Genomic DNA, 10,309 nt, shown 5'->3' with positions numbered 1-10,309 from the left:
CACAGGATAAGATTACAAGGGGCATCTTATTTTGTGAAAATATAAACAAAATCACTCATAGAACATTCATATAAAATGCCTGCTAAATTAATGATCAAAGATTATAATATAGAGATTAAAGAAAAGTCCATTTGATTTTTGAAAAGCTGAATGGTTTGCAGTAATAATGCTGTCATTGCTGTAGTTTTAATCTTTTTAATTATGCTAGATGATTTTCTCTGACATAATCTTTTTCTCATGGTGCAGTGGTTGGTAGGTAGATGTGCAAATTCCCCCTGATTTATCAGAATTCAGCAGTAAACATTTTAAATTAAGCTGATCACAACATCTTTATTGTGCACTTTCATATTCATGGTATAAAATTATGAGCTATGCCTTTTAATTGAACAGAAATAATTTGATGTCAATTGCTAGAAAATAGAAAGGTTAATTTTTTTTAATGGTATTTGTTCAGCGCTTACTATGTGCCAGGCACTACTCTAAGCACTGGGGTAGATACAAACTAATCAGATTGGTTATAGTCCACATGCCACATAGAACTCACAGTGTTAATCCCCACTTCACAGATGAGGTAACTGAGGCCCAGAGAAGTTCATTCATTCATTCATTCATATTTATTTAGCGCTCACTGTGTGCAGAGCACTGTACTAAGCGCTTGGGAAGTACAAGTTGGCAACATATAGAGACGGTCCCTACCCAACAACAGGCTCACAGTCTAGAAGGGAGAGACAGACAACAAAACAAAACATGTGAACAGGTGTCAAGTCATCAGAATAAATACAGTAAAGCTAGATGCACATCATTAACAAAATAAATAGAATAGTAAATATGTACAAGTAAAATAAATAGAGTAATAAATCTGTACAAACATATATACAAGTGCAGTGGGGAGGGGAAGGAGGTAGAGTGGGGGGGGGATGGGGAGGAAGAGAGAAAAAGTGGGCTCAGAAGTGAAGTGACTTGACCAAGGTCACAATGTAGACAAGTGGTAGAGCCAAGATTAGAAACCAGGTCCTTCTGACTCCCAGGCCTGTGCTCTATTCACTGGGCCTTGGCTCTGATTAGATTCCACTTTGATGGCACTGTAAGAAAGAGCTGGGGAACTAAGGAGTGTAAATAAAGACATTTTAGTAACATTCACAAATGCAGTAGGGTAAGTCAAGGAAATTTTCTGCCCTTAGCAATTCCACACAACCCTGCCCATTCCATCTTCTTCCAAATCCTGAAGTTGGTTTTTCTCTGATTGAAGAATTCTCAGTGTTACAGTTTAAAACCCATTCGAGGCATGGCCTCTGGGAAATCGCTCCTGTGGTTATTGTGTGTTTGCTGTCCATTAACTTTTGTCAACAACGTTTGTCACGGCTAGAAGGGCTTGGTGCATTAAAGCATTCATTCTACAAGTTGGATTCAGAACCATACTAGTTAGAAACAATCCAACAGAGAGAGGTATAGTGCTCTTAAGGCTGTGCCCATTCTTTGTTTCTAGGAAATACATTATCTGATTTAAAAGGTCTTTTGAATGGTGCTGGAACATTCTGTACAAGATTAAAATGGAATGGGAAATCAAGCTTAAAATGCAATGTGAAATCCGACAGCCTCCTCAAATTGACAATAGAGTGAGAGAATTATAATACCTCGCTGACATTTGCTTTATAAATCTAGTTGAACTCTGGTTCTCTCCTCTCTCCCACTTGTGTAAATGGATCTTAACCGATCAATATCATATGGGTAGGCGACACATTTTATTTTTAACTTCTGTGAAAGACACTTCATTTTGACTGAATTTTACAAATCTGCAGTATGAAAAGATCTGGGGAAATGACAGGTGAAGGGAATTGTATATAAAAGGTGCAATAACTGTGGTATTTAAGTGCTCAATATGTTCCAAACACCGCACTGCAGCACAGGGGTAGATACAAGAAAATCAGGTCACACAAGGGGCTCACAGTCTAAGTAGCAGCGAGAATAGACATTGAATCCCCATTTTGCAGATGAGGGACCTGAGGCACAGATAATTTTAATAACTTGCCCAAGGTTACAAAGCAGGTGAGTGGCACAGCCAGTATGAGAACTCAGGTCCTCTGGCTCCCCGGCCAGTGCTCTTTAAATTAGGCCATGCTGTTTCTTTGGGAAAAGTTCTGTAAGGGCCAGCCAGGTCTTGCCTTTAGTGGCTATCAGGACCAACATGGTTGTTATGTGTACTATTAATCTGGAAATGGTGGGGACTTAGTCCTTAAAGTTTTCTGATATTCTGTAATCAATCAATCCCCCTCTCAGGGCCACACATGGAGAGTCTCCAGTACTCTACCAGTCTCCACTACTGGAGGGAGAGTCAAGCAGAGGACTTTCCATTCCTTCCCATTCCATTCCACTCCATTCCATTCCATTCCATTCCATTCCTAGCTTGGACAGTGGCTAGTGAGTGGAAGGCAATCTGCTGCAAGGCAAAACCCCACCTGTGCTGGGCAGCAGTGACATGTGGGAGAGTCAAGGGCAGAGACTCAAATTTACTGCATGGAAGAGGGCAATGGTAAGCCACTTCTGTATTTTCACCAAGAAAACTCTCTGTATACAGTACCAGAACGATTGCAGATGGAGGTGGGGCATTCTGGGAGAGATGTGTCCATGGCATCGATTTGGGTTGTAAATGACTCGACAGCAGAAGACAAGTTAAGACAATCAGTCAATAAATGGCATTTATTGTGTATGAACCATGTGCAGAGCACTGTATTAAATCCTTGGGAGGGTACAGTGCGATAGAGTTGGTAGACACGTTCCCTGTAACAAACAGAACTTGGGAAAAACCTATTAAGGGTTGGAATACCCTTTGGGTAGGAGATTAGGGTGTGTTTCCCTGGTCCACAAACTGTAAGCTCATTGTGGGCAGGGAATGTGTCTGTTATATTGTTATATTGTACTCTCCCAAGCACTTAGTCAGTGCTCCATGCACAGTAAGTGCTCAATAAATGTGACCGATTGATTTATGTAAAAATCCTAATTTCTCTTGTCTGTAATCTTTTTAAATGTCTATTCCCCCTAAAGGGAAGAAGCTCTTTTTTAAAAAAAAAATGTTTTAATGGTATTTGCTAAGTGCTTCTCGACCACGAGGAGACACCATAACCAGGAAGAGGATCCAAGGTGGCAGTTCCCATCATAACCTTCCCACCCAGCATGGGGCAAAATGAGCCTCAGTTGAGCCAGAGTTGGGGACAAAGGGGCTCAGCACTGTACCAAGCACTGCGGTAGATACAAATTAATCAGTTTGGACACACACCATTTCCCACAAGGGGCTCGCAGTCTTACTCCCCATTTCACAGAAGATGTAACTGAGGCACAGAGTCGTGAACTGACTTGCCAACGTCACAGAACAGACAAGTGGTAGAATGGGGATTAGAACTCAGGTCCTTCTGTAAGATCCGTTTAGAATGTAAGCTCCCTCTAGACTGAAAGCTCACTGTGGGCAGGGAATGTGTCCACCAACTCTAATATATTATACTCTCCCAAGCAATTAGTACAGTGTTCTGTCCACAGTAAGAGATCAACAAACCTCATTGACTGATTGATTCGCAGGCCCCTGCTCAATCTACTAGGTCATGGTGCTTCTCTTGTGAGCAGCGATCATGTCTACCAATTCACTTGTATTGTATCCTCCTGAGTGTTTAGTACAGTACTCTGCACTTAGTAAGTGATCAGCAAATACCATTGATTAATTGTTGTCCATACTCCCATGCTAGAGCTCCAAGAAGATAGATCATAGGACATAGAATCAGAGAAAACATTCTAGAGACCATGGAGAACTCTTCGGATCAGAGGAATTCCCAGGGAGAATGTTTTTGGGAAAAAATGCATTTTGACTGAATTTGCTCCCTTCATAGTTATTTCTAATTGGGTTTTGTTGCAGATGTATTTCCCCTCTGCTCAACCCAAGTAAAGTGAACATATGGGGAAGAGAAACAATGTGACAGAATTTATTTTCTTGGAAATTTCGCAGAACCAGGTGTTACAGAGAATTGTTTTTTTCCCTCTTTGCCCTCCTCTACCCGGTATCATTGTTGGGAAATCTCTTCATAATCATAACCATCAACATCAGCCCTCGCCTCGCCTCCCCCATGTACTTCTTCCTCAGCTACTTCTCCTTTCTCGACATCTGCTATTCTACCACCATCACCCCAAAGATGATGGCCGATCTATTTGCTGAGAGAAAAACCATCTCCTTCAGCAGTTGTATGACTCAGCTGTTCGCTGTGCACTTCTATGGCTGCACGGGCATCTTCTTCCTCATAATGATGGCCTACAACTCGTGCGTGACCATCTGTGGACCTTTGCGCTACCCGACCATCATGAGCCGGCGGATGTGTCAAGTCATGGTGACCGCCCTCTGGAGCAGTGTATTTCTACACTCCATCGTTCAAACCCTCCTCATCATCCAGCTTCCCTCTGCTGCCCTAGTGTGCCAGATGACTACTTCTACAATGTGCATCCCTTGCTGAAACTTGCCTGCACTGACACCTCTGTGGTGGGCCTGATGGTGGTGGCCAACAGTGGGATGATCTCTCTGGTAGTCTTCTTCATTCTGGCAATCTCCTACGCCATCATCTTGTTCACCCTGAAGACCCACTCACCTGAGGCGAGGCAGAAAATGCTCTCGACCTGTGGGGCTCACATGCTGCCGTCTTCCTATGTTTTGGCCCCTGTCTCTTCATGTACATTCGTCCCTCTCACACCCTAGCAGTGGATAAGATCGTTATCACCGTTATTTAACACCGTTATACCACCGATGCTGAATCCCCTCATTTACACCCTGAGGAATGATGCTGAGGTGAAAGGCTCCATGAGGGAATTGTGGAGGTGAAGGCTGTCTTTGGGAGGAAAATTAACACTGTGGTCAGCGTGGGGTTTCTGCATCATCAGTGCTATTTTGCCAAGTGCTTACTGTGAGCAGAGTACTGTAGCAGAGTGGCCTATTGGAGTCAGAAAGACCTGGGTTCTAATCCTGACCCTGCCATTTGACTGCTGTTTGACCTGGGGCAAATCACTTCACTTCTCTGTGTCTCAATTGCCTCATTTGTAAAATGGGGCTCAAGACAGTGCCTGTGCTCAACCTGATTAGATTGTATCTACCCCAGCCCTTAAAACAGTGCTTGACACATAGTAATCACTTAACAAATACTGTCATCATCCTTATTACTATTACTAAGAGCTTGGGAGAGTAGAGTACAACAGAGGTGGTAGACATGTACCCTGCCCACAACGATTTTACAGTTTAGAGATGAGTTTGGCTGTAATTGGTAGATTATGTTGGTAGGATCTTAGAGGACTTTACTCTGTAGGCATTTTGGTGACAGTAACAAAAACTGGGATTTAATGTTGACTGTAGGACCAATGTAAAGACTATATGAAACCGAATTCAATGTTTTCTTGTGAAATAGCAGAGTTTGTATCTCCAGTGGGTGAAAACAAGCTTGTTGTGGGCAAGGTATGTGGCTACCAACTCTGTTATATTGTACACTCCCAAGCACTAGAACAGTGTTTGGCACTCATCAAGTGCTCAATAAATATAATTGATAATAATAATGATTGCATTTGTTAAGTGTTTACTATGTGCAAGGCACTGTTCTAAGTTCCGGGGAGGATCAGGTTATCCTATCTTCTGAATTGCTGAAGCCCTTAAGGTAGTTTGTGGATAATTCCATCGTTTCTCAAAACCATGTAAATTGTCCTTATGAGTGATGAAAAACATAATGATGTTTGTCCTGTTGTAGCATTTATGTCCCGAGGTGATCAGGTTGTCGCACATGGGGCTAACAGTCTTGATCCCCATTTTACAGATGAAGTAACTAAGGAACAGAGAAGTTAAGTGACTTGCCCAAAGTCACATGACTGACAAGCAGTGGAGCCGGGATTAGAATCCATGACCTCTCACTCCCAAGGCCGTGCTCTTTCCACTGAGCCAAGCTGAGGGCCTGAGGTAGGAATTACTGCCTTATGAATAACCATTCTGCTATCCTACTGAGGTCCCACTGACCGATTGGTCAATCAATTAATGGTATTAACTGATTGCTACTGTGTCCAGAGTAAACAGCCCGAGGTAGGGTGGAAGAGCAAGGGAGAAACTAGAAGCTGGGAGGTGGGGTTAAGCTGGGGAAGCTGTAAGAATGAGAAATCCTATTGTTTCAGTCTTTCACTGATTCTCTGCCTTTCTTCCCCTGACTCTCTCTGGCCTCCTCTCCCACCACCCAGTGTGTTGCTGTCCCTGCCACCACAAATCCTTCCTCCCACCCCATCTATCTCCTGAATTGCTGAAGCCCTTAAGGTAGCTTCTCAAAACCATGTAAATTGTCCTTATGAGTGATGATAAACATAATGATGTTTGTCCTGTTGTAGCATCTATGTCCCGAGACGGCAGAAACACCTTCCATTTCTGCAGTTTCTTGCCCGGCAATTTTTGGGTGGGACCAGAGTAAAGCTAAGCGAGGGGGCCAATGGGGCTCTTGGCTTGTGTGCAGAGGAGAAAGTGACCCTGGTACCTACAGCCTCCCTGCCCATCTCTTTACCCTACCTTTCAGCTCCAGAACACCTTCAATCAGACAATCAATTGTATTCATTGATAGCTTACTGCGAGCCCTGTGTTATGCCCTTGGGAGAGTACAATATAACAGAGTCGGTAGACACATTCCCTGTCCACGATGAGCTTCCACTGCTTACGCAGATGGGGCAGAGAGAGGGTTTGAAATTTGATTCCTCAGCCCATCTCCCACAGCTGGACCAAAGTTCCTTGGGTCAGATCACTGCGTGGCCACATAGGGATTGCCATCATCAGGGCCTGTCCACATTTTCTGGGCTCCTGGGCTGCCCTGACCCCTGCCACCACGGCCCACCTTGTGTTTGTTAGCAGCAGGAATCCCACTAACCCCAGTGGCTCCAGTAGCGGCAGTAGCAGCAATAGCAGCAGCAATCAGGCACCTGAAGGTCTGTCCCAGGGCCACAGCTATGCTGGTGGTCTGGTCTCCAGACTAGCCGCTGCCCAGACTTTGTCCCTAAGGGGGCCAGACCTGTGTATGGAAGGCTGCCTCTCCCTCTGGTCATCCTGTCCCCACCTCCCTTCACTCCCCACCCTTGTTGTAATTTCACTTTGAGTCATCTTTAGTAATTTTATGACAGACAGAAGTAACAATTTACATAGGTAGCTGACACAAACCCTGCAATTTTTCTGGTTTATTTAATGGTGTCTGTTAAGCATTTACTAGCCCAGGCACTATGCTAAGTGCTGAGGTAGAATAATAATGATGGTATTTGTTAAGCACTTACTATGTTCCAAGCACTGCTCAAAGCGCTGAGCAAGCTAATCAGAGAAGCAGCATGGGTTAATGGAAAGAGCACGGGCTTGGGAGTCAGAGGTCATGGGTTCTAATCCTGTCTCCACCACTTGTCAGCTGTTTGACTTCGGGCAAGTCACTTAACTTCTCTGTGCCTCAGTTAACTCATCTGTAAAGTGGGCATTAACTCTGTGAGCCCAATGTGGGACACCCTGATAACCTTGTATCTTCCCCAGTGCTTAGAACAGTGCTTGGAACATAGCAAGTGCTTAACAAATGCCATCATGGTTATTATTATTAATCAGAGAGGACAAAGTCCATGTCCCACATAGGACTTATAGTCTTAACCCTCATTTTATAGATGAGGTAATTGAGGCACAGAGATATTAAGTGAATTGCCCAAGGTCTCACAGCAGACAAGTGGTGGAGTTGGAGTTAGAACCCAGGCCCTTCTGACTGCCAGATTCTTGATGTATCCACTGGGCCATGCTGCTTCTCACTGACCCCATCGTTCTGGAGCCCCAAACCTATGCCTCTTGACTCAGACACACATCCCCATCCCACCTCTCAGTTAAGAATAGGTACTGAATACCTACCATGTACTGAGCACTAAACCTAGCACTTGGATAAGTACAGTAGTAGTAATAGATAAGGAGCTTATCATTTCTGCATTTTCCCTTCTCTCTAGTAGTAGATATTTTCATGTTTTTCTCTTTCATTGGGTGTAAGCTTCTTGTAGTTGAGAAATATATACCACTTGTTATTGGGTACTTCTCAAGTACAGTACACTGCACCGGGTGGAAGTCAATAAATATTATTACCTCTATATCCATACACACACACACACACACACACACACACACACACACACACACACACACACACAAAATCACAAATGATTAACTACTTATTGAAACCAACATCATTAAAATTGATTCGAGTAGAGCAATGATGGCAGGAGAAGTTAACTGAAACACTAACCCACACCCTCCACTCCTCTGCTGCTAACCTCCTCATTGTGCCTCGTTCTTACCTGTCCCACCATCGACCTCTGACCCACATCTTTCCCCTGACCTGGAATGCCCTCCCTCCACACATCTGTCAAACCACCTCTCTTCCTCCCTTGAAAGCCCTCCTGAGAGCTCACCTCCTCCAGGAGGCCTTCCCAGACTGAGCCCCTTTTTCCATCTCCTATTCCCCATCCCCCACCTTACCTCCTTCCCCTCCCCACAGCACTTGTATAGGTTTGTTACTCTATTTATTTTACTTGTACAGCCTTACTATTCTATTTGTTTTGTTAATGATGTGCATATAGCTATGATTCAATTTTTTTCAGACAATTGTGACACCTGTCTACATGTTTTGTTCTGTTGTCTGTCTCCCCCTTCTAGACGGTGAGCCCATTGCTGGGTAGGGACCGTCTCTATATGTTGCCAACTTGTACTTACCAAGCACCTAGTACAGGGCTCTGCACACAGTAAACTCTCAATAAATACGACTGAATTAATTAATTAATTGCTGTCAAAAGTTTGAACTGAGTGGTTCCATTTAGGGAGTACAGACTGCACCTGTTCTGCCTACCAGTCATCTCACAATGCTTGTCAGAGGAGAGAGACTGTAGATGACTCAGTGCAAACCACCATCACTATGGTAAAAATAACTCACACCCATGATCTGTTGGTAGTTCCCATCCACCTCTTCACCCTTGGCCAATGGTGCTTGAGCAATGTTCAAATGAATAGAAAGGGGACAGAAAATGTTCACTCCTGGGAAAAAATGTTCAAGAGATTCTCTCTTATGGATGCAGTCACAACTTTATTACTGAATGCAGATCTGTGTATTTACTAGATGTCTGGGGACCCTATCAAAGATGTAAAAGTCGTCCTCCCCACCCTTAAAGAGTTTAGTTTAAAATGAGAGAGAGATTAGATATGAATTAATGGATTTTCCACCACAGAGAGCAATATAATAGATCTAAATAAAAGACATAAGTGAATAAATAAGCAGATGGTTTCAGAATCGCTGATTCATGCCATACTTCATGCTGCTGCCCGGATTGTCTTTGTCCAGAAACGCTCTGGGCATGTTACTCTCCTCCTCAAAAATCTCCAGTGGCTACCAATCAATCTGCGCATGAGGCAGAAACTCCTCACCCTGGGCTTCAAGGCTCTCCATCAACTCGCCCCCTCCTACCACACCTCCCTTCTCTCCTTCTACAACCCACCCAGCACCCTCCACTCCTCTGCTGCTAATCTCCTCACCGTACCTCGTTCTCGCCTGTCCCGCCATCGACCCCCAGCCCATATCATCCCCCGGGCCTGGAATGCCCTCCCTCTGCCCTTCCGCCAAGCTAGCTCTCTTCCTTCTTTCAAGGCCCTACTGAGAGCTCACCTCCTCCAGGAGGCCTTCCCAGACTGAGCCCCTTCCTTCCTCTCCCCCTCATCCTCCTCTCCATCCACCCCATCATACCTCCTTCTCTTCCCCACAGCACCTGTATATATGTATATATGTTTGTACATATTTGTTACTCTATTTATTTATTTATTTATTTTACTTGTACATATCTGTTCTATTTATTTTATTTTGTTAGTATGTTTGGTTTTGTTCTCTGTCTCCCCCTTTTAGACTGTGAGCCCACTGTTGGGTAGGGACTGTCTCTATATGTTGCCAACTTGTACTTCCCAAGCACTTAGTACAGTGCTCTGCACACAGTAAGCGCTCAATAAATACGATTGATGATGATGATGATGGTATGGTGTGACTGTGAAGGATTATCTGTTTGCCCAGATTTTCTCCTCCATTCCCATGAAAAGGCTCTGGGGTGGCAATTCCTAGTCAATGGCAAGCACCATGGTACTCCCAGCCATCACTTGACAAAAATTAGTTTCTGAATTTCTATGTCTTTGTTAGTGTGTGTTGGGGCGGGGGGGCTGCATGACATGAGTTGGAGCATGCATAATTGCCTGAGGGAACGTGTGTGTTAGCGTGGCTAA

The 10,309-nt window shown here is 44.1% G+C and overlaps 1 pseudogene; it reads left to right on the top strand.

Annotated features, from left to right (window-relative positions):
• The first annotated feature begins 3,940 nt into the window (after positions 1-3,940).
• LOC119921248 lies at positions 3,941-4,852 on the top strand (annotated as a pseudogene).
• The last annotated feature ends 5,457 nt before the right edge of the window (positions 4,853-10,309 follow it).

The sequence above is a fragment of the Tachyglossus aculeatus genome (assembly GCF_015852505.1).
Source record: "Tachyglossus aculeatus isolate mTacAcu1 chromosome 12 unlocalized genomic scaffold, mTacAcu1.pri SUPER_6_unloc_2, whole genome shotgun sequence".
Taxonomy (NCBI): Eukaryota; Metazoa; Chordata; class Mammalia; order Monotremata; family Tachyglossidae; genus Tachyglossus; species Tachyglossus aculeatus.
The sequence above is the reverse complement of the archived record's forward strand: the minus strand, read 5'-3'. Positions and strand labels throughout refer to the sequence as shown.